Here is a 25,337-nt window from a genome sequence, read left to right on the forward strand (position 1 = left end):
CCTTTCAACTGACTTTCCTCCATGAGAACACAAAGAGTGACAAGATGGTCAATGGTGTTGACAAAAACCCACTTGTCCTTTTGCGTGCTTGCCATTATTTTCAGCCCAATCACTCAGCTTTATCTCCATTATGCACCCAAACAAATTTTCCATAAGATACCCCATCATTATAATCCGATAGTTATTTACATTCTTTACATCCCCTCCTTTATGCAAAGGCTTGACCAAATTAGTGCTTGAATCACAAGGCATACCATGTTGAAGTGCAAGGTTGAACATATCACACATCCAATCACATGTAAAATCTCCCATTCATTGAATCATTTTTAGATTGATACCTTGAAGATCTCCCGCTTTGCAAGTGATCAATTTTTCGAGCCCATCTCACACATCCTCAATTGCAAAAAAAGTGGGCATATATGGGAGTGAACCATGAAATGGCATCTTTCCAACATTTGGTTGCTCACATAGTTTCCTATAGTGTGTACATATCCATAAGACTCAAGTTACCAGATGTCACCAAAACACAAACAAAAGTCATCTGCTGGCATCTTTTAAGGCCTATGAACATTCTCTATAGAAGATGGCATGTGTTTTCTTATGAATATCTTGAGAAGGAGAGATTCTAAAGCATTGAAAGATTCCAACAACAATGAGGGCCAAGTGTATACCAAGATAAATCTTTGTAATCCCAATTGATTGTAATATTTTTGCCAAAGCTTGTATCCGCTATCACTTTGTAATTTTGAAGCATGAGGTATAATTCTTGTTACTATTGTGGCAAAAGCTAGACACTGTATCATAAAACCTAGACCCAGAGTATAAAAGGCAGCTTTGTAAAGTTTTTGGCGTTAGAATTAGTATTAAAAAGCAAGCAGATAAGGTTCTTTTGTACGTTGTGTGCCTCTTCTTTCTAATGTGAACTCATCTCTTTGCACTGCACCACATAGTTGTTGCACTGAAATTTTGTGGACACCATTGTGTTGATCTCATTGAGCTCTACATGTGGATAACTACATTGCAAGCGCTTTGCAAGAATCCAACAATGACTTTTGTAGCATTCTACATGACATATCTCACTATTTGAGTGTCATATTGTGGTTTTGTCAATTACACAAGGTCCCCAACACTTAGGAGAACCTAGTAGGTAGGTCAAAAATCTAAGATGACAACATGAAACTAGCTTGTTAGAGAAAATTGCATTTTCCCCACATGGTCAGATTGTGAGTCCGATGACCCACATTTGTTACACATGACCTAAGGAAGTTGTCTATTGAGTTTGGAGTATTTTGAAGCTGATTTGCTAAAAAAATTTCATGTGGATGTGTGAAATGATTAGACAAAGGAATATAGGTATTGAGTAGATAGAACATGCATAGAACATCAAAGTGGAGTGTACTATGTTCATACAAGAGGTTGACAACCTCTTGGTGTGCCTCCATGACCTAGTCAAGTCACTTTCTTCCCAGGATTGACATTTTAGTTTTGGTTCTGTCTCTTTCTGAGATGTGATAGGTGTTGACTGACGGGCTCAAGACATTGGCGTCATCACAGGTGAAAAAGTACCTAGACTAGTGTGAACACACTTGAGTCCTAGAGAGTTACCTTAGGTAGATTAGTAGATAAGATATGTTAGAAAAGGAGACCCAGATTTCCTTGGTCTTTGTTTTGTGTGATTGTGCCAAGTTTCTTGTTGCAAAAGAGTTAGCCAATTAGGATAAGTGCTTTTGACAGGTTTGGAGCTTAGTCAAGATTTCATTGACTGGAATGGTAAAGCTTGCACTAGGCTAGAAAAAACGCAAGAAAAGGGGAAAAAATTCAGAGGTTAGTTAGGGAATTTTTTGTTGAGCATCTTGAGCCTATTCTCAATTGATTTCTTTTGTTTTAGGAGTAGGGTAAATAGAGAAGTTTGACAAGTTCTCTCATCATTTTGGATCTGCATGTCATTGAAAAAATCTTTTGTCAAAAGTAGTGAAAGCTTAAGGGACAATAGTGCATCTATAAAAGTTGGTAATTTACAACATGAAATGCATGTACAAGAGTGTGTGAATACACAACCACAATCAGAATTCTCAAAAAGTTAGTCATCAGGTTCTGTGAGAGAAAAGTTCAATTTTCTCCTATAGATTAGAACTGGAGACAAATTTGTGCTTGATATTTGACCAATATGTTTAGATTGCTTGCATGATTGAAGTTTTGTTACAAGTTGAGAAGTTAGGGGGGTGTCAAGAGGATTAACCACTTGTTGACTCCAACATACAAGGCTAAAACAAGCTACAACCTGGTAGTTGTGACTAAAAGAGAGTTATAAAGACCCTAGATCTGGAAAAAAGGCCAAAAAGCACATTTTGGGGTAGAGAAAATCGCATTTCCCTCCCCTTTTTTCAGCATTGGAGCTTAGAAGTCTACAAGGTTGAGATCATGCAATCACCTTGATCTAAAAATACCAACCATCAGCCTTTAGACTAGAGAAATTGTTTAAATTGTGCTTGTGGTCATATCAATTGTTCAATTGGGGTAAAAATTGGCAAATGTACTCTTGGAGAAGGATAGAACACCTTGGGATTGACCAAAGTCTAAAAAAGTGGTCAAAACAAGGACTGACAGACAAAATCACAAAATTTTCTTGATTTTTTTCTTGAAATAATTTTTTTGGATGTGTTGTACCAAGGGTCTATCTTAGGGTAAAATCACATCCATTGTGTTGGAAGTGTAATTGGGCATTTTCCAATTAGAGTAGGGAAGAATTGTGATTTTTCTCCTAGATTTTAGCTATCTAGCCCCACCCAATCCCTAGAATAGCTCCATTTTTGTTAGTGCAACTTGATGCACAAACTCGTGAGCTAAAGAGTCCAACCCAAGGACAGGAAAATTCACAATGTATATGTGTTTGCAACGCACATACATAAGATGCTAGTTGTTCATTTTTTGGAAATCCTTGCAAGTACGATGAGGGAAGTCTACAATATTCACAACATACGTCACCCATTTTGAACGAATCTAGGAGTGCTAACATGAAAAACATGTGATGCATTAGGTACCAATATAACCTCTCTCACTAGTTGTGCTTGCATGTTTTGGCCCAATGCTATCCTCTCGTTGAAGTCTTTGGTTAATTTTCACATCCATCTAACATGCTTTCCATATCTAAATTTAGCAAGAAAAAAACTAGGTTGTTGTCCACATTGCCCAGCAGGGCGGTTTTTTGAATGTGTTGTTGCTTTATTACCTTGCATCACGAATCCATTTTTTTACAGCATATCAATCTCCCATGAAAGTAGATAGGTTCTCTCTTCCACAACCCACATCCCTAGGGCTTGCCTAGGGAGTCCAAAAATCATCCCTGCACTATTTTTCTTCCCCTATGCAACATAGTGTTGTATGAAAACCTAAATGCAATACACATCTTGTAACACTGGTCTTTTCAACAATAGGGATACAATATTATATAACTGTTAGACAAGTGTTGATGTACTCATGCATTTGACTATAGTGAAAGCATGCAAGTCTTGCATTATCTAGATCCAAATGGCATTTACTTGGAGAAAATATAGTGATATGATGACCCATTGTACATGCTGCACCACAATAATCCAGGAAAAAAATAGAGACTACTTTTAGTAGAAGAGACAATCTCTTGGGGAAAAAAACTAACGGTGCTTTCTTATTTGTGGCACACGCTTTTCGATGTTACTTGTAAAAACAATAAAAGCTAGGACCGAAAAGGTTATGCTTCATACTTTTTGTATTTTACTCTTCTAGAACAACCTTCTTAACCCTTCTCAAGTCTGAGCACAACCAAAAAGAAAGAAACATATGCAAAAAATTTCAAACAATTTTTAATGGACGCAGCATTCATATCATTCTATAATTTTGAAGTTTCACAATTATTTTGTAATTTTTGTAAGAGAAACAAGGATTAACAAAAGCTCAAAAAATTATATCTTAAAAAAACAAAAAAAAGATTCAGATAGTTCATGTGTCATTTTCTTGCATATGTCTCTGAACAACATGGAGGCGAGGCATTGGCCTAATCTACACCACGGCAATGTGGGACATTTCAGGCAATGATTAGCTGAGTAGATGGAGGACAACATGTCTTGTAGTACAAGCTATGGAACTTCCCTAACAAGCACCATGTCAGTGCGGTAGGACTTTGAGCCAATGTTTGGGAAAAGTTTTCCTTGACTTAGCCTTGAGTTGGTTGAAAAATCAAAATAGTCGTTTGAAGGGAGAGGGAGAAAGAGAAAATCCGCCATGAAAATTCAAGAAAATTGAGTTAAATTGTGAAAAATGCCAGGTACTTTGAAAAAAATCCTTTTGAATCTATCCTAAAGAGAATTTTGTACGTCTATGAAATTGATTTCCGGGCGAACACTGCAAAAAATGGTAGTTTGCTTTTAAAGCAGATAAAACCTTTACATGGGGATTTGTCCCATTTGGTATTGTTGAAAATGACATCAAATTTGATAGACCATGTTTGGCCATACAAGCCTGGTCAATGCCCTTAAGCATCCCGTGTCGGCGCGATATGTCTTATAGTAGAAAACGGTAATTTGTCTGATAGACTATGTCTGGCTGTACAAGCCTAGTCAGTACCTTCAACAAAGGCCCTTAAGAGGGCTCCCCTATAGGTCCCATAATGGTGGCCCTTTAATATCTACGTGAGTGCTTGCGACGCCATACCATTCCAGCTACCTAAAAAGCTCGTTTGTAGGAAAATCGACACAGGTGACATCTATAGTTTTGTTATGGAAGCTTTTGCATTTTGCACCAATGGTGGTAGGTTATCTAGTGTACTACATTGGTGCAATATAGGTTATTGCATGGCCTCACTCTATTGCTATGCTCTTGAGCTACTCGACCTGCACATAAGGGAATTAGAATAGTTTATAGTTTGAGTGCCTTAATGTTCCAATATAATGATCATGACACTTTCCTAAATGGTTCCGTGCCAATGGGGATTCTTAAGGGCAATGTCCATTTGCACACAAGTAATGGAATCATAAGTTTTAGAGTTCTTGTCTTGCTCTAGGATGTAAAAATCAAGTCTCTTCTAAGCTTGAATGAATGTTATTATCCTTTTTTGCTTTCAGTATAATCGATTGTATCTATTGCAAGTCCTTTTGAGACACTGCCCTTACCTATCCCCTGTCGGCATAGGAAAGTTAAGGGCAATGTCTAAGTGGATAGATTGATTGAGCCATAAGCTTGGTATACTAAAACTCAAGGAGACAAACACATTGCCATGTCTAAAGTTGAGAAAAAATTATGTAGTGAATGCTTTATTTCAATGTACAAAAGTAGCAATCACTATTGAGTGAATTGTGTATATCTAATTTAAATTTTGTTCGATGTTGCTATTTTTATTTATTATCTACCATTGAATGACACATGGGATAGAATATATCCACCCACTATGCATCATTTATAACAATGGGAGCTAGATTGTCCTTGGTGGATAGACATGAATCAAAACTATCTACTTATTCGTGAGAGAAATATCCATAGTGCACGGAGAACAACAAGTCCCTCCACATCTCCTGACACCCTGGGTGGAGATTTATAGAGGAAAACTCAACATGATAGTAGACCCGACCATACATGTGAGTGAGTCTTCAATGATTTTGCTTATGAATAAAGATACAACACAATCTTTCTTAAATTTAGGTGTGAGCATAAAGTAAAAGATTAACTAATTTCAGTGTTGATTCTATATTGTTTGTGGTTTACTTTTCTTACGAGGGTTTTCACTAATTTCTATGTCGTTTATGTATAGTATATCTTATGAGCATGTAGTGTACAATTTACTACTCTTACCAAAGGTTTACAAATCTTGGTGATGTTTATATATATATTTTTTGGCTTACTTATCCATATGGTTGGGAGCATTTCATGATAGCTTTGCTGACCAAAGATAAAGAAAAGTAGCATGAGATACAGGGGGAGCATGTGTCAATAAAAAAGTAGTGTTAGCTATACTCACAAAGGTTTATTAATCTCCTTGTGCTTTTTGTATAAACTTGATGAAACCAAATGCGAGAATTGCTTTGTTTTTAAGATATGATGTTAGTTAGTGTTCAGTAAAGTGTTCCTCTTGACTTAGATATGGCCACAAATAATTTATTCTCTCATAGTCTCTCTCTCTCTCTCTCTCTCTCTCTCTCTCTCTCTCTCATTTTGCAAATGAAAGAAATGCCTTCATCAATGAAGATTATGATTCATGGTAAATTATCATGTTTTGTACTTGATGGAATCAAATGTGAAAGCTACTTTGTTGTTAAGAAGTGATGTTAGTCAGTGTTCACTAGAGTGTAACTCTTGATTATATCAAGACAAAAAGTAATTCTTTCTCCTACAGCCTCTCTCTCTCTCTCCCTCCCTCTCTCTCCCTCCCTCTCTCTCCCTCTCTCTCTCTCTCTCCCTCTCTCCCTCTCGTTTCACGTGAATTTTGCTCCATTTTTGTGTTCGCTCAATAAAGTTTTCTTGGTGCTTGGTAACACTCCGTAGAGAAGATCCTAATATAGATAGTATATGTTCCAAATACAAGAAAATATTATGTTGAGATTTGTGGCACTACACACAATGCTCATATACTGTAATGGAAATGGCCTATGAACATTGAGAATATTGGAATTAAGAGAGCTATAGTGAGCATTTTTATGAGACTGCTTTGAGAACATAGAGGGTGAACTTAATTAGCGGTAGCAACAGAACCATTATACTTAATTAACTTGTCATGAACAATACTTTTGCAAGAGAGAGAATTAGAGAACTTGACAACAGTTGAGGATATTCGCTTGGTACTGACCTCATGATGCTCTTGAGGGATCTCAAGGGTCTCTATTCGCTTGGTACTGACCTCATGAGGCCCTAGGCTTAAAAATGCTGTATCTTGAGCTAGAGACGTCAGATTTCAGTGTTTTAAAGAACTATCCTATGGTTTTTGGACATTCCAGATGCATCCGTGGGCTTAAAAAGTGCTATATCTTAATCCTAAGGCCTCATAAGGTCAGAACCAAGCGAATAGAGGTCCCAGAGACCCCTCAAGCGCCTCTATTCGCTTGGTTCTGACTCCTTCATAGTCTTAAATAGTACTTATCAATCACTATCAAGTACAATCTGTTTGAATTTAAATTGCGAGTACTTCATAAAAAGGTGATTGATACTTGTGCCTCTATTCTGTGGCATTATTTTTGTCTTTTGAAAACAACTCTTATGTGTTTTCTCTCATCGCACATCACATCACTCATTAAGATTCATAGACATGGAATTTTGTGTACACTTAAGTTGGGCTCTCGAAAAGCATTTTGTACGAGCATGCATTTAAGTGATTGAGAAAAACTTTATGTATGTACTATGAGAAATAAAATTCCAAAAAAAAACTTTTGCATTTTTCATAATTACCTCTCTCTATGCTGAGTTGGCGTTTCTTACAGGGCCCACAATTGAGTCCAAGTTTCTCCTAATGGCTAAGGGATTTACAAGAACCACCACTCTATTCAAGGTATCAAGGAGCGAGTAAGCCAAAGACTCAAGGGTCAACAGAGCCTGGAAGACCACCCATAGAACGAGTTCGAAGAGATGAACCATCTCTTGAAAGAACTGTTAGAAATTATGGCTTAGGAGCACCACTAGAAGAGGAACCAGCCTACTACAGAAGACCAGAGGAGGTATATAGATTGAGACGTGGAGATCCAATGATGAGATTTGTAGACCATCGTAGAATTAGACCTTCTCAAGTGCAAAAATGGGTAAACAAGAAATACACGGGAAACAGAGATCCGAGAGATCATGTAGCTACCTTTGTGCGTGTAATTAGAGCGGAAGAGGTGTTAGACTTCCCTATCCAATTTGCAGGGTTTGGACTAACCCTAGAGGATGACGCTTCTACTTCATTTGAGTCTGTGGAGCATAGAGACTTTGAGTCTATGGAGGAAGTGTTTGACGAGTTTATCGAGGAATTCTCACAAAGGGGAATAACTCATAATACCGTCTCACAAATCCATAAATTCAAACAGAAAGACGGGGAATCTATGCGAAAGGCAGCCCTACGACTAAAAAGATATGTTAAGTTTTGTCCTGTGGAAGAACTGCCAACTCAGTCCAGACTTATGCTTATATTTATCCAAGGACTAAGGAATGCAGATCTCCATAAGGACTTATATATGAAGAGGAGCACGACGTTGAATGAGTTAACCAAGGAGGCTCTTTACCTTGTAGACAATTTTGCGGTCTACAAAGAGGGTGAGTTCAAGGATCTTGACGACTATTCATCCTCACAACAAAGCGGAAGCAAGTCTTCTAAGACAGCACCAAAAGGAGAAGTAGCTGTAAACCAGGAGCAGCTTGTAGAGGAAGTGCTAAAAAAGATTAACTTGTACGCCAAACCCCAGGCAAACAGCCCAAGTGGTGTGCTATTGAACAAAAATGGACAAACCATGGGACGGAGGAATGTTATTATAACAAGGGATATGTGAGAGAGATACCTTACGCTCCCCAAGCTCAAGTAGCTTCTCCTCAAGTTCCACCGATGCCTAGGTATCAAGCAGTCAACCTACTAGGACCTGTAGGTGTAGAAAGACCACAACCAGTGCTGGGGCAACAACCACCCCTACCAAGATTACGACCAGTCGGCATAAGATACACAGCAACCGTAATCGAATCAGAAGAGAAGGCTTTGGTGCCTATGCATGCATATTATGAAGATCCCAGTGGATATGCGACAAATCATGTCTACTATCCACGAAAAGAACCCTCAACACCAGAACCATGGAGCATGATGGGAGGTGCAGGACCACCAACAGCTGCACAGATAGCAAGAGAAGGAAGATATAGCTTAGATGAACAAACATTGTTGTTCATAGCCAACGGAGGCATGGGCGGACAGAGACATGCGTACCAACAAAGAGGAGCTCAAGGAGCACCTCAACAACCCAAGGGACCATGCTACAAGTGTGGCGGAGACCATTGGCTAAGAAACTGTCCTCATGATGAAATCATTAGAGTCAACGCATATTGCACCGAGTGTGGAGTTACTCTTTTGATTCCTGATTGCCCTAAGAACCCGATCAAAGAAGCAAAAACTACCTTGAACATAATGGAAGAAGTGCCTTCCAGTGGAGGGTCAGAAAACGAGACAATCATACCTATTCAGGCAGTGACACGAGCCCAAGCTCAAAGAATGATGGACGAACCCATAATTGAAGAGACAAAAACCGATGTCCCAAGTTCAAAAACGAAAAATCAGAGAAGCACTTGGAAATCTAGAAAGGCGAGGATGAAAGCCAGGAAAGAACAAGAGCAAACGGCTCTATCCGAAGAGTTAAAACACACAAAGGATAGATTAGAGCGGTTAGAGGATCTAGCTAGCCTAAGCTCACACACTGCAGCAACCATAGCACCCAAGGAAATAGCAGAACACAAAAGTGCAGGATCAATATTGGCAGACAAGGTTAATGAGTAGTTAGATGCACTTCTAAAAGCTTACGAAGCCAGACTCAAAAAGAACCAAACCCAAGAGCAAAGATGGATGACTTATCCATGTGATGAAATAGAAAAACAGAGGTTGGAAATGTGTAGAAAGATGATTGAAACAGCTCAATCTTTGATAGAAAACCCGCTTGGTAAACCTGCAAATGGGCATGAAGTACCAGCTCCAACCCCTATCAAACCAGCTTTAGAGGAACAAGTAGAAACGAAGGAAAGACTCACGAATGCCTATGAGTCTAGGGGAGAGCCTATCATAGTGCCAAATACAATAGATGAGGCAAGTGACGAGTTCCAGCCTAAAACATTGGCAGAAATGGGTAAGGATTGTAACAGTCTAGATGATCTATGGAAGCAAATCCGTGAGGCAAACGAAGCTAACAGGGTGAGTAACCACATGAACAACAGGGGAAAAGAGAAGAATGAGATCTTACCTCCTATTGAAGAATTTGAGGCAAGATCACAAGTGAACTTTGATATACATTCACAAGGGGGAGACCACGGATCAATTAGTTCGGGGCATAGCCAACCAGACTCGCTGAAAACTCTACCCTCTTACCTAGGAGAGTATGAAGCCAAGTCTGAGGTGAGAGCAATCCCATCTCAAAGACTTTCTTCTAGCAAAGTGATGGATTCACAAGGGTTGATTGAGTTATTGTCCACCCCGTTGGCATGCACAATCACATTAGCTGAACTCTTAAGGTTACGACCAAACATGTGGACCACATTAGGAAAATGCCTAGAAAAATTTGGAGTGAAAGACCCCACCTCGAAGCTTCGGGAAGGGATCAGAGAATTGGACAGACCTCAACTAAACACTAGGCCAATACCATTAAAAAAGGTTGGAGAGTATTGCGAGGGAGAAGATGGAAACACCACGCTACCAATAGAATTCCAAGGAGTAGTTTCCAAGGCTATTCTTGACAGTGGAGCAGAAGTCGCTATCGCCACCAAGGAAATCTGGAAAAAATGGGAAAAACCAGCTTTGAGAGCTACCGGAATGAAATTGCAATTGGCAGATGGGTTCATGGAGAAGCCTCTAAGACTCGTAGAAAAAGTGATTGTCACCTCATGCGGAATCGAGTATGAGCATACATTTGCAATAGTCGATTTCTACAAAAAGAACAATTACGAGATCATCTTGGGAAGACCATTCATGAAACAATTAAAGATGGTCTAGGATTGGGGTTACGGCCACATATACCTCAGACATGACGAGACAACAACCAAAATACACCTGAAAGACCATAGTTACAAGGATGTGAACCAGACACCAGTGGAAGAGTTTGATTCAGCTACAGTGGCAGGGTTGGAACTCCCAACGTGGTTAGGGCAACAAAAAGAGCTATGGATGTGCAAAGCTTCACATTGTGGAAGCTTAAAAAGAGAGGAATGCGTCTTAGAAAGAGCGATTGAGGACAAGGATTATATTCCGGAACCTTTTCCTGAAGATGCCTTAGAACCTCTGGAATGGGAACACATACTAGCAACATTGGATGTCTGTACCATTACAGATAGTCCAACAACAAAATTTTTTGATAAGGATGGCTATGATGTGCTACCCTATTACATGATGAGCCTTATACTAGGAGAAGATGAGATGGTAGAACCACCAGAACGAGAAGAGTTCATAACTCCTCTAAGCATCTAGAAGTAAATAATGATGCAGATAATGAGTGTTCAGACAACTCAAGTGAGCATGGGGAGAAAACAAAGAATATCAAGTTTTATGATTTTGCTAATCAGCACCCTAGATGCCAAGAACGCTATAGGAGGAAACGAGCAGAAAACAAAGCGAGAGAGAACCTGATGCCCAGGATAAAAGGTAAAACTCACTATCTGATGCTTGTAAAAGCAGAGGATTGTGTAAAAGATCAAATATCAGGAAAATTCTCAAAAATTCAAAGGGAAAGAACACGAGAGGAAATAAGACAAGTACGGAAAGCTAAAACCGAAACAAAATCACAAAAAGAGTAAAAATAAAAAAAAGAAACAACGAAAGACCAAGAGTGGACCAAACTGGAGCGTAAACAAAAATACCAAGAACTGAAACGGTCTATACAAGAGGAATGGACTACTGGGGGAGATAGTGATGGTAAAGGGGAGTCAGAAAAAGGAAACATGAATGTACCATCACACTATCGGAAATTTACCATCCAACACAAAAAAATCATAATGACACCACCAGTCAGGGAAAGAACAAACCAGGAATCTTACGATGGACCGGAAAATGCAAAAAGGATAGACCTCGCTGAACCAGGAGAGAAGCCTTAGCCGGTCTATATCGCAACCGATTTAGAGCCTGAAGAAGAAGAACGGCTAACACAACTTCACAAGAAGTATAAATATATGTTTGCATGGTCCTACAAAGACCTCAAGGGAGTTGATCCATCGATATGCCAACATACAATTCCTTTGAAATCAGATGCAAAACCTAGCAAACAGCGTCCTTATACATATAATGACACATTTGCTAAACGAATCAAAGAGGAGATTGACAAGCTGATGGATGCTGAATTCATCTATGAAATCAAACATACAGATTGGGTGTCACCCATTGTGGTAGTCCCCAAAAATAACGGAAAACTCGAGTGTGTGTAAACCTCAAAAAGGTAAATGCAGCTACCATAAGGGATAATTATCCCTTGCCAATCATAGAACATGTACTTGAGAGGGTGGCCAGGAAACGGGCTTATTCCTTTCTAGATGGGTTTTCAGGATACAACCAAGTGGCAATTGCAATAGAGGATCAACACAAAACAGTGTTTGCCAGAGAATGGGGAATTTACGACGTATCGTGTTATGCCTTTTGGCTTAACTAATACCCCAGCTACCTTTCAAAGGTTAATGACGCACGCGTTCAAAGAATATCTGAGAATATTCTTAGAAATATACATGGATGATCTTTGTGTACACTCTCTTCTACGAGAGGAACATATTGACCATTTGCAAAAGGTATTTGAAAAATGCAGGACATATCGAATCTGTCTTAACCCGGAAAAGTATATTTTTATGGTTAGACAAGGTCTCATCTTAAGACACATTGTCTCAAGAAATGGCATAACCACAGACCTAGACAAAATCAAGGTCATAGTAGACCTGCCCAGGCCTACTAATACGAAACAAGTGCAATCCTTCATGGGACACTGCGGATATTATCGAAGATTCATATATATATGTATGCAGTCATCGCACAACCTTTGTATCGTTTGCTAGTCAGTTTTGACTGGATCGAGGAATGTGAAACTTCATTCCAAAAGCTGAAGGAAAACCTTGTATCAGCACCTGTTCTTAAAGCACCGGATTGGGAAAAGATATTCCATGTTCACATTGATGCTTCTGCATATGCAATTGGGAGTATTCTGGCTCAACCTGGAGACGGAACAATGGATTTTCCAGTTTGTTATGCCAGCCGCGATAGTTAAACAGTGCGGAAAAGAACTACACAACCACTGAAAGAGAGGGGTTCGGAATGATTTATGTTGTAAAGAAATTTCGGCATTATTTGCTTGAAAACAAATTTGTGTTCTTCACAGATCATCAAGCTCTTTTGGATCTGTAAATAAACCATGCAATACAGGGAGAATTGTACGTTGGTTTATTATATTGCTAGAGTTTGATTTCACAGTGGTGGTCAAAAAGGGTAAAACCCATCTACAGGCGGATCATCTTTCAAGGCTACACAACGGGGAAGCTTCTGAAGGAGTAGATGATGAGATACCAGATGCTTATCTTTTCAATATTGAAATGATACCCAAATGGTCTCAGGAAATTGTTAGAATTCTTTCCTTTGGAGGTAGGTTTGATAACACGAAAGAAAGATCCAAACAACAAACAATTCGACAAACAAAAAACTTCCAGTTGATTGCAAGACGGCTGTATCATCTAGGATCGGACCAAATTCTACGACTATGTATAAATCCGGAGGAATTCGAGTGTTATCTTGAAGAAGCACACGTCCAGGATTGTGCATTTCATTGTTCAACAGTGAAAACACACCAGAGACTGGAACACTTAGGGGTTTATTGGCCAACTATGTATGCCGACACACATGCTTATGTTACCAATTGTACTATATGTAGTGCCAAACGACCAGTGGATCACGAGACATTGTTTCAGGTAAACATTGCACCTGCATGGAGTCAATATATCATTGATTTCTTAACTACAAGGACGTTTCCTGCAAACATAACAAGAGCACGGAAAAGGGCTATAGAGCTGGAGGCTCGTGACTTTCAGTTAATTGGGAACCAACTCTATAAGCAATGAAAGGACAATCAACTTAGAATTTGTGCAAGTGAAAGTGAATACCTGCTGATTCTAGAACACGCACATAGAGGAATAAGTGGAGGCCATTATTTAGGCGATAAGACGACAAAAATTGTCTTAACCACAGGAATATGGTGGCCTACATTGCATATGGATGCTAAAGAGTTGTGACGCATGTTAGTGCACCAAGGTGCCGATAAAGAGATATGAGATGCCACTATGGCCAATGATGGGAGCAAGGGCATTTGCAAAATGGGGCATTGATTTTGTGGGACCTATTGCATATCGCACCCATACCCAATATATAATTGTGGCTACGGACTATCTCACAAAATGGGCGGAATCCAAGGCAACACAAAAAGCAGATGCATGAACCACTGCACAATTTTTGTATGAGAATGTCTTTGTACGATACGGGTTACCAATAGAACTTGTCAGTGATCGAGGAACACATTTTCTTAATGAAGTCATTGAATATTTTCTAGAGGAATTCATGGTCATACATAGAAAATCTGCTCTATATCATCCACAAGCAAATGGACAAGCTGGGGCCACAAATAAAACATTATGCACGGTTCTCACTAAAATTGTATCAGAGTCAAGAACAAATTGGGATCAGCAGCTACACTCAACACTATGGGCATACAGGGTAGCTTACAAAACATCGATAGGAACGACACTGTACAACATGGTGTTTGGCCTAAATGCTATATTACCCATAGAGTTTTTAATCCCAACTCTACGAGTAGCGAAACGCTTAGAATGGACAGGGCATGAGCTCTTTTCAAGAATAGATGATCTTGAAAAGCTAGATGAGCTTCACTTGAGAGCTGTAGCTTCGATCTATGCTAAAAAGAGAAGGCAAAAGGAGTTTTTTGACAAGCATGTGCGCACAAAAGAGTTCAAAATAGGTGACTATGTACTTGTTTATACCTTGAAGCAACATGCCAAGAAAATTAAAAAGCGAGGGATGGGACCCTTTGCGATTAGTGACCTATCACAAAGCGGAGCTGTCAAGCTTGCTACATTAGCAGGTGAAGAAATGCCAAATTGGATTAGTGGGTGTCGATTGAAGAAATATCATTCACCACTAACACAGGATATACTTCAACAAATCCATCAAGGAAAACAACGAATGAAAGAGAAACAGAGGGTACGAGAAGAAGCTCAAGCAGAAGCAAAAGAACGCATTGCAAAAAGAAGTCTTCTACGACAACAACAACAATGTGGAGAACCATTGCGAATCAATGCCATTCGACTAACGCATTTTGATGAAGACACAGTGGAGCCGATAATTGCAGTTTAAAGTGGGTAGCAATCAAGTTGAATCGACGGCATTGCTTGATTCTGGAGCTCAAGAAAATTTGATCTCTTATGGATTATACAAACAGCTCAAGTCCACAGGTCAACTTCATCCTACTCCACAAGTGTTGGAAAGTAGTACATCACATTCATTGAAAACATTGGGCTGGACTATATTGCATGTACAAGTACATCATTTATCCACACAAATTTTATGTGGTAAAGAATGAAAGCACACAACATCCCATAATGTTGGGACAACCTTGGCAAAAAGAGTACAATGTGCAGATAGATTGGAATGCGAATGCAGTCAAACTTCAGCATGCACAAGAACAACATGTAATATCCTTTGCTCAACAACCCCATAATAATCCGCTGCCAACAATGCAATCACTGGATAAAAAGCCAAAGGGAAGGGTGCCACTAAGGAACAGAATGATACCCAAGGCTAACAAACAGGGAACTGCCAACCATGTTCAATACAGGTATGAAAAGTCACCGACCGCAGTGAAAAGATCAGAGTTAGCAACACGAGAAAAACAAGTATGGGTGAGGAAGGATAGAAATGACATGGCAGACAAAAAACAATACAACGGAATCATTCAACTAAAGCAGATAGTTCAACCAAAACCCAAGGGAATAAAATAGATAAGGATCCTAAAGAAAATGCTCAGCAACAACTCAAATGCGACTCGCATTTGGATTCTGAAACCTAAGCACAAGGAACTCCCTTCAATACAAGCAACATCGGAAGGCAAACAACTGCATCTGCAATTGACAAACCGACTTATGTGGATGCCAATCAGCAACAAAACAATGGCAACCATGGCAGTAACTAACCTCCAAAGACTAGCCACACAAAGCTACAAATGGAAAGCAAAAGAGACCAGGTCTACGACCAATTCCGCCAAGAAAATTCTCTCCAAGGAGACAACTACGGCCATATCAACCGTAGCGGCAAACCATGAGACTTTTGCACGAAAGACAATCAAACAAAGAGCAGTAGAGTTACAGCTTTTACTTGCAAAGAAAATAGGAAACCTCAACAGCGAATGCCAATAAGCATCTTGCTTATACCCTTCTCTTGCACATCATTATTTTTTCCATGCATTGACCGAGTATGCATACTATAGGGCCACATTACACAGCCAAGCATTATCACAATTTTTTCAACCCATGCACGGCACATACTCCAAGGCGATACCTTGTCGTCCGGGAGGACTCCGGCTAGGAGGGGGGGAGGCATTCTCAAATGCGGATCCAATGGCAGAAAGAGCAAAAAAGGGCATGTTTTTGGACCATTTTTAAGGGTTGTTGTTTGATTGCGAAATTTTCTGGACTAACCCAAGTACATATGCCTTTATACAACATGAATCTACAGGTATATGGGGCCAAATGCCAAATCAAGCCCCTAGGTGTGTGCATATAAGTAAAAATAGTCATTTTTCGAGCAAAATATTGGTAAAACAAAGAAATCCGGCCATAAAAATTGCATGTAAGTGTATATAATGTTTTGCGGTGATGTTTTTGATTTATTATGATTTTTGGGTTTAATTTTCTATTTTCCTTTTGATTTTGCTAATTTTCGGCAGAAAAACTTCAAAAATACAAAAAGCAAGTGAAAAACGATCGTAATGAAAAACAAAAAATATAGGGATGATCAGTGACTATAGCACAACCTATGGTATAGTGGGGGTGCAATTATGAGACTGGAGCGGAAAGCGGGTTTTGGCCAGATTTTGATCGAAATGCCAAATTTTTGGTAAACAGCGCAAATGAAGTCCAAATCAAGAAATTTTTGAGCCTAAATCGCATCTTGCAAGAAGTTGGGAGTACATGTCAAATTTCATGAAAAGTGGTTCAGGGACCTCTATTATAAGAAATTTTCACTTCATTTTTAGCTCATTTCCACTATTGACCTTTGAGAGAGAGCTTCTGCCAGCTAGAGCAAACAGAACTTCCAGCAGCTTCTACGATGCGCACGACTATCCGACGGGCTTCAGACATGAGAGGTAGGCTCACCACCTTGAGCTTTTCGCACATGTTTGTCGTTTTGTCGCGAAAACTAGCGTAGGGTTCACATAGAAAGCGGGCAATAGAGACCTACAAGTAGAACTGGCCACCTAATGGCTAACCCAAAAGCAACGAGGCTTCATCGGCAACTTACCCTAGCATAGGAGACCAGTCTTGGATGACCAAAGGCACTAGAAAACCATCGGAAAAAACCCTAATTCCTAGAACCCCGCAAGAGGCCACCAAATGGGAAATCGACGGAGAAGCGCCCAAATGCTACCAAAATTCATGGGTAGGAGCATCTCGACATGCTCGACAAGTCTATGTAACCCACATGACCAAAAGGTGACCCGAAGCGGCACTAAACTTCAGAAATGGCATCAGACACACAAAGCGTCAAGTAGCTCTCACGGCCAAATCGCATGTCCGTTTGCCACCAAACTTCACGAAGCGGCTTTCCTAAACCATCAACAACCAAGTCCTATGGTGGTAGACCACCACAAGTCATCGAAGACATGTAAACGCAACCACAGGTGCTTCTAGAGCGACAAATTGCCAAACGGAGCTTCGGTGAAGCCAAAGTCGACAAAAACCATACGGCAAGGATCCTTAAGGGATCGGGAAGCTATGGAGACCAACATCAAGAAATTTCATCGCCGAAAAGCACACCAAAAGTCAGAAAATGACTCAGAGGCTCTGAAATCCACACAGGGAGTTACTTTCTATCCATTTGACTTTTTTGTTGAAATTAGGCTTAAAAGGGACTCAGGGGGACCAAGGACAGGCACCAGTAGCAGTTCCCATAAAAAAATCATCAGGAGACATCCTATGCGTAGGATGTCTCAAAGCCAATTCTGGGCACAAAACCCAACATCTCTCATCACACACATTTTCTGAATAGCCTTTGCATGCTAGCCACCAAGTTTCATCACATTTGGACCAAAATTGACCTCATATGCAGGAAAAAACGCAAAGTCAGGGCATAGAGGCAATAATGGGCCATAGACCTACCAAAACTTGTCCAAACCACATGAAACTTGTACAATACATTCATGAGCACATAGCCAACCAATCTGTGTGGTTACTTGCAAGAAATGATGAAGTAGACATCCTACGCGTAGGATGTCTATTTGACATTTTTGGCCTATAGAGGGTGTTTGTCCATTCCAGATCTAATCACATCACCTTCAAGAGCTCATATACCAAGTTTGAAGCCATTCTAATCAATTTTGACCCCCAACACCTCCAAGATACACATTTTAAGCCCAAAAACACTACGCATGGTCTTACCAACATCAATTCTTGTCCAAATCTAAATCCAAGAGCATGGCCATGTTCCACATGCCAAGGACTACCCACAGAACAAATCTCAAGCCATTTTGATGAAATAGATATCCTACACGTAGGATGTCTCTAGCATGTTTTTGAACTTCTGTGCAAAGAATGACATCATGGGAGCCATTACCATGGTGCAAGGAGCCCATATATCAATTTTCAACCCATTTGGATATCATTTGCTACCTATTGTGGACATCCTACCCAATTTGTGAGCCTAAAGCCTGAATCTGCCCAAAAATCCACTTTTTGATGCCCAAATCCAAATCCAAGCACATAGCCATGTTGTACAGGCCAAGGACCACCAGCATGCCAAGTATCACCAAAATCTGATGAAAAAGACATCCTGCGCGTAGGATGTCTAGATGATAAATTTTTGCCAAAATTGCATTGTGAGCACATGCACAGTTTCCCAAGTTCCTTTTAAGTTCTATTTTCAATTTTCAATTCATTTGGATAGTTAAAACTCAGTTTCTCAGGCTGATATGCAAAAAAATAAAAAAATGCTAACTTCGGACTACTGAGTGCAATAGGATCTATGGCATCCGCAAAGTCACCGGAAAAGAAGAAGAGGATGACCATAAAGGATTATTTGGAAGAAGTAGAGCCCTTCGTCATACCAGAAGGAACTCTAAAGCCAACCATCACGTGGATCCAAGAGGACTTGCTAGAGTCAAATGATCTAAACATCTACCAAGGCGTGTTCAAAGACACGGAAGGAAATGTGATAGAGCTACCTATGCTACCGCGGGAGCTCAATGAGTTCGTCAGAAGCAAGATGGAAGAGTACCTGGAGAAGATTGATCTCCACAATTATTTTGAAGCTGTGCCGGCAGGTATTGACATAAAAAGAGTATGGGAATTTGTGACGACAATCAAGGAAGATGGAGTGGCACGAGTTACGGATCTATAGGGCAAGCCAGACATAGAGATTATAATCACGAAGAGAGTGGTGGCAGCTGCACTAGACCTCTCCAACAAAGGGGATAGTGTCACTAAAAGAAAAGACGAAGTAAAGGTGTACACTGAAAAGAAAGTCAACTACACCTTTGAAGACATTGCCAACCCTAAAGTGGCAATCATGAGTCAGCTCTACAATCAGTATTTCCATATGTGCACAAAGCGGCCACAAAAGTACAGAATGCCGCCTAGAGCAATTGCCACAACCTTTACCTGGGCAATGCAGAAAAGCCAGGCAAAGGTAATCAATTATGCAGCTTATATACAAGATAATCTGGTGAAGATGGGCAACAAGAACCCCATATACATCGTGTCGGGTGAGCTAATCACGAAGGTGATTTATGGGGCATTGCACGCCAAGGGAAGATGGCCCGACCCTCCATCACAGAACGACTGGCTGAGGCTCAAGGAAGATAAGGAAGAGGAACAACCCAAAGCACTAAGGGTTGCCACTAGGTTGAAATGCCGGTTAGAAACCGTGCAAGAAGAGCAGCCAGAGCTGAAGAAGGGAAAGAAGGAATCTGTCCAAGTGCCTGTAAAAGAGACGAAATCACAGAAGGCGGCACGTCTAGAGCGGCTGATGGAAATTTTCAGAGCCGAAAGAGCCCTCAAAGGAGATTTGAATGAGCTATGGAAGCCGTCTCTAGAAGCTATGTCAGGATCATCTCGAAGGGTGCAGAGAGACAGATTTGACGAGTATATTAAGAATTTTGAGATTCTGGATGCCACAACGGAAAATATCCCACATATACCATTTACAGAAGCAGAAGTGGAGCAAGTCTGACGGCAATTGCCAGAGGAGCAGGAAGGCCAAGAGAGAGAGAGGAAGACAAAGGCGGACATGGATTTCAAGAAAAAGCCGACAACTCCACCGTCCAGCACTAAGTCCAGCCCACTGCCCTCACCACCTCCTCGTAGCCCTCCACAAACTCAACAGAAATAGGAGCAAGACAAACCTGAAGATCAAGAAGAGTCAAAGCAAGAACAGAGCCAAGAGCAAGAACCAAAAGAAGAAGCTAATCCTAAAAGTGAGCAGCCAGAGCCGAATGAAGCAAGGTATAACACATTTCTGGACCTACTGGCTACCGAATATTCAAAAGAAGAGGTTTCTACAGTCACATTTGACTTGGCAAGCACGGGGCCCAAAGAGCAAATGCAGAGCCTGTGGTTAGTGGAGCTAAAGGAGATGGCCACTGATACAGTGGACTTGCACCCACCCACCAATGATTGGGATGTGGTGATGACCAAGCTAACCAGGATAAGAGCACAGTCAATGGCCTCAGAAAGTGAAATGGCAACTCTCAAATCCACTGAAGTGAAAATCAAGCTTGAAGTCGACATTTTACAAAAACAAAGCCAAAGGCAGATAGAGAGAGAATCAGAGCTGCAAGCCAGACTGGCAAAGGCATTGCAAAGATGTCAGGAGATGGAAAGAGAAAATCAGGTAGTAGCTCAAAGACGGCAAGGGGCAGAAGAAGAGTACAGAAAACTCAGCAAGACATTGACAGATGCCGAGAGGGAAAGGGATAACCTAACCCTAAAACTTGCTGAGGAGTCCAAGGAAGTGGAGGCCATGCGGAATGCCAAAGAGAAGGCAGAAATAGAGCAAGAGGCTAGCCAGGATGAGGTCCTTGAGCTCAAGGACCAGCTTAAATTTAAATATCAAACCATCCAACGGCTACGGGCATCTATAGCCAGAGTCAGAGCTACTAGCTCGACTCACACCACTTCACAGAGCCAGCTCTACGAAGAACAAATGAAAGAGCTCCAAAAGGAGTTGACTTTAGAGAAGAAGCAAAGGATGATGATGGCAGAAGAATCAGTAGTCATGCAAACCCGCATGGAAGAAGAGCAGAAGGCAATGCAAGATGAGCAGAAAATATCAAGAGAAAGCTCAAGGAGGTGGAGAAGATAAATTCCGATCTAAACGACCTCCTCGTGAACATAGGAGAACAAGATGAAGCGGAGAAAAAGACATTCCAAAAGAAGATAGAAGATTTGAGAGGCCAACAGGCAGAAGAGCAGGCAAGCATAGGGCCAGCAACCATGGAAGGCATAGACCTAGAGAATGTGGCAGATCCTGTGGACACACCCATGCAAGAGGAAATCCTTGTAGGACCCTCTCAAGAGCCACAAGATCTGACACAAGAAGAGGAAGAGAAGATGCACGAGGCCATAGAAGCAGAAATAAGAGAAACGGCCAAAGAAGCTTTGGAATGGGAGCAGAGGGTTTTTAAATCCATGACCATTCAGAAGATAGACGCCAGCAACCTTCTGCGTGAATGGCTACAGCCCTCTCTCCCATATCCTTTGCTAAAGTACGAAGCCACCACCATCAAAAAGAGAACCAGAGAAGAGCCAATAGTGCCACTGTACACAACAGATATCTCCAAGCCTGAAGGGGTAAAGTTGATAATTGACTCCTAGCCCAGGTGGAGAAAGGAATGGCTGACGAAGTATCCACAGTACCTAATCCATTTGGTAGAGGCACCCAAAATCATCAGAGATAACCTAAGTTTCTGCCCTCTACCAAGGATGCGGACGTGGAAGGCCTAGGAGCTACTACAAAGAAGCCAACCTACTTGGCTAAACTATCCGAAGCTGCCAGGCTTGAAGGCAGGCAAGAGAATAAGTGTTCAATACATGGGGAAAACCCTAACGGGCACCATCAAATTGTTCAGTGGCTTGCCTGACCTATCTTGCATTATGATGAGGAAGATTTGCAAAACCCTTTTGGCAGTCTTCAAGACGTTCAAACCGGGCCAGGCGACAGACAATATCTTCTTCTTTCAAGATACTTACAGATGTGGATACGATCTGTCTGGTCAGCCTTTCAAGGAGGTGATACATGCATTGTATTAAAGGATCATGTTTTTGCCATCCTATCACCTCCAGGCCTTTGAAGAAGCTTTCTACACCGGCTTCTTCACCATCAGCTCTGATATATTCGGCCCAACACTACTGGATCAACATGCAAGATACGAGTCGTTGCTCAAGTTGCGAGAAACCATAAGATGAAGAACAGCTTGAGAGCCATGTCGGGGATGACATGAGCAAGGTGGGGGGGAGTGTTAGAAGCTGGACACACCCTACAGAAAATGACGGCTCGACAGATTATTATTTTTTGTAATTATTCATTCATTGAGAAAACCCGACATTTCACCTTGTAAATATTAGGGCTTACAGAAGTTTCCAGATTGTATCCCAGTTTTGACATTTAGATTGAGAAGATGGTTAATTTGGAAATTAAGGGTTTGAGAATTGTAAGGTATTTAAACCACTTTTTGACCTTAATGAAAAACCTTTTGTCATTTTAAAAAAATTTTGAAGTCTGTGAGTGAGTGTACTATGTACGAGAGAGAGAGTGAGAGCTTCATCTTGACGCTACGTGCGCACCGGTGGTCAGAATCGAGTGCGGAGAAGTGCAGCGTGTTGCCTCCGATGAGAGCTACGCGCCGATACCTACATTGCGCGCGTACGGTCCGGTTTTGCGAGATCCATCTACGAACTTTATCTGGTGATTTGTTGAGCATACGTTGTGGGCGGGATGAAAACACACACAGCGCCTCTATAACGACCCGTCACACACTCTTGGGAAGATACACACACACACTATGGGGCACCACTCGGCTTAGACAACACACCTGGCCGAGACAGGGAACACACCTCTGGAGTGAGAGGAGAGAGACTATCCACTTGCCCACTCCACACACACACACACACACACACACACACACCCAAAAAACTCAGCTCAAAAGAGGAGAATTTCTGATGTTTAGATACAATTGAGCTTGGGCCAACACCAATGGGGCAAATAGCTCACACACTATGGGTGAAAGAAGCCAGATACAATCACAAACTGGAGCAGAAACTTCACTCACCGGAGAAGATTACACAGAAAAACAGCAGGAAAAGAGTGAGGAATTTGGCAAAATGGACAGCGCCATCGCGTCCGGAACGGCCCAAAACCCCAGTCTACAATGTCAAAGTGCTCAAATCCGACCTCGGATGAGCAGTTTACGGCCAAAACAGGCTCCAAAATGGGCAAAAACACACCTGCGGCTGTTCCTCCTCTCTTCTCCACGTTTTTTTCTGGTCTTCTCTCTGTTTTTTCAGTTCCCACACTTAGCTTTATTACTTGGGCACCCTTGGCCTTTTAGATGACCTCAAACGGACCCCGAATAGGCCAAAAACTGACCTCGCAGTGCATAGTTGTCACCCTGCTGCATCCATGCGCACACCTGGCACTCATTTCTTTCAAATAATGCATCCCGCAACCACGTGAAGTGGCCCCAAAAAAAGGTCCTCATGATGGCCTTTCTGCATAATTCTCACAAGCAAACACCCACGTTGTGTCCGTCCTCATCTGCGTGCAAATATTGACCTCGTTCGCCCTCCTGACGCCTCTAGATGCCATCTGACGCACCTGCTAACCTCACGTCGTCGGCCCGCGGATAGCTTCCTCGAGAAGTTTTACGCGCTACCAACTCCTCCTTATTGTAGAAAAACACAATGGTACTAGTAACGATGAAAATCGATGCACTATGTACATGGTGTCCTACCTGTACACATGTGGGCCCCACGTAACCACCTGGCTCTGGAAAATGGGCAATACTTTATTTGATGCACCATGCATGGGTATGTACATATGCGCAATCCCTTGCTCCAAAAAACTCCTGACATAATTTGCCCATCCCCTAGCCTGCTAGATCATTCATGATCAGCAGCAGCAAAGAGAGATATGAGACTCGCCGCATCACAAGTCTCCTCATCCTTTACCAACATTTCTTGCTCCACCGACAACTCATCTTGTTCCACCATCATCAATCTAGCATGATACAATTTAAGACGCAATCCATTTACCCTTGACTTATGTAGAACACCATCCAGGTTAGCCAGCTGATATGTGCCATTTGGAAAACACTCTACTACCTTGAAAGGGCCTTCCCACTTAATTTGAAACTTCTTTTGGAAGGTGTTGTCCAGCTTACTGTTGTAGCGCAAAACCAAGTCATGTTGCTTGATACCCTTACTTTTGACCTTTTCATTTAGCTTTGTCAAAGCCTTATCCTGCCTCTGCCCATAATGCTCCAAAGCGCTCATCCTATCCAACTGGACCTCTTGTAACTGCAAGAGCCTCTCTTTGAATGCATCACTAGGCGGCCCAAGCAACTTCTCTAACATCTTGACCGCAGGCAACTCTACCTCCACAGGCAATAGTGCTTCCTTTCCATACACCAAATGAAATGGAGTAAACCCTGTACCTGTCTTCACCGAAGTACGGTAAGCCCATAATGCACTAGGCAATTCCAAATCCCAATTCTTTCCTTGGTGCTCTGTCACTTTCGAAAGAATCTGTACCAACTCACCATTGAATCTTTCATTCAAGCCATTACACTGCGGGTAATAAGGAGTGGTATGCTGGTGCCTAATCTTCATCTTTGCACATAAAAAATCTAGCAGTTTAGCTCTAAAGCCAGGCCCCTTATCTGAAAGTAACTCCAGTGGCACCCCAAACTTGCAACATATTTCATCATACACAAATTTTGCCACATCCTTTGCAGTGATCTGTTTTACTGCTATAGCCTCTGCCCATCTAGAGAGATAGTCCACTGCCGTCAAGATATAGCTTTTGCCCCTGCTTGTGATAGGTAACGGGCCTATTGCATCAATCCCCCACTTTTCAAACACATCAAACGCCATAATGGTTTTTCGTAGCTCTGGCTTCAACACTCTCTTCCCAAATGCTTGACACCTATTGCAAGACCTACACCAATGGTGAACATCCTTGTGCAAACTAGGCCATACATACCCCTCTTGCAAAATCTTATGCAAGGTGATCTTTAGAGCAAAATGGCCACCACATGCGCCTTCGTGATTCTCTTCCAACACTCTGTAAAGCTCCTCCCGCCAAGGTACACGTCTCAACACGAGATCAGCCCCTTTCATGTATAAGACATCACCAATCA

Source organism: Adiantum capillus-veneris, chromosome 13 (genome assembly GCF_014529385.1).
Source record: "Adiantum capillus-veneris isolate H3 chromosome 13, ASM1452938v2, whole genome shotgun sequence".
NCBI lineage: Eukaryota > Viridiplantae > Streptophyta > Polypodiopsida > Polypodiales > Pteridaceae > Adiantum > Adiantum capillus-veneris.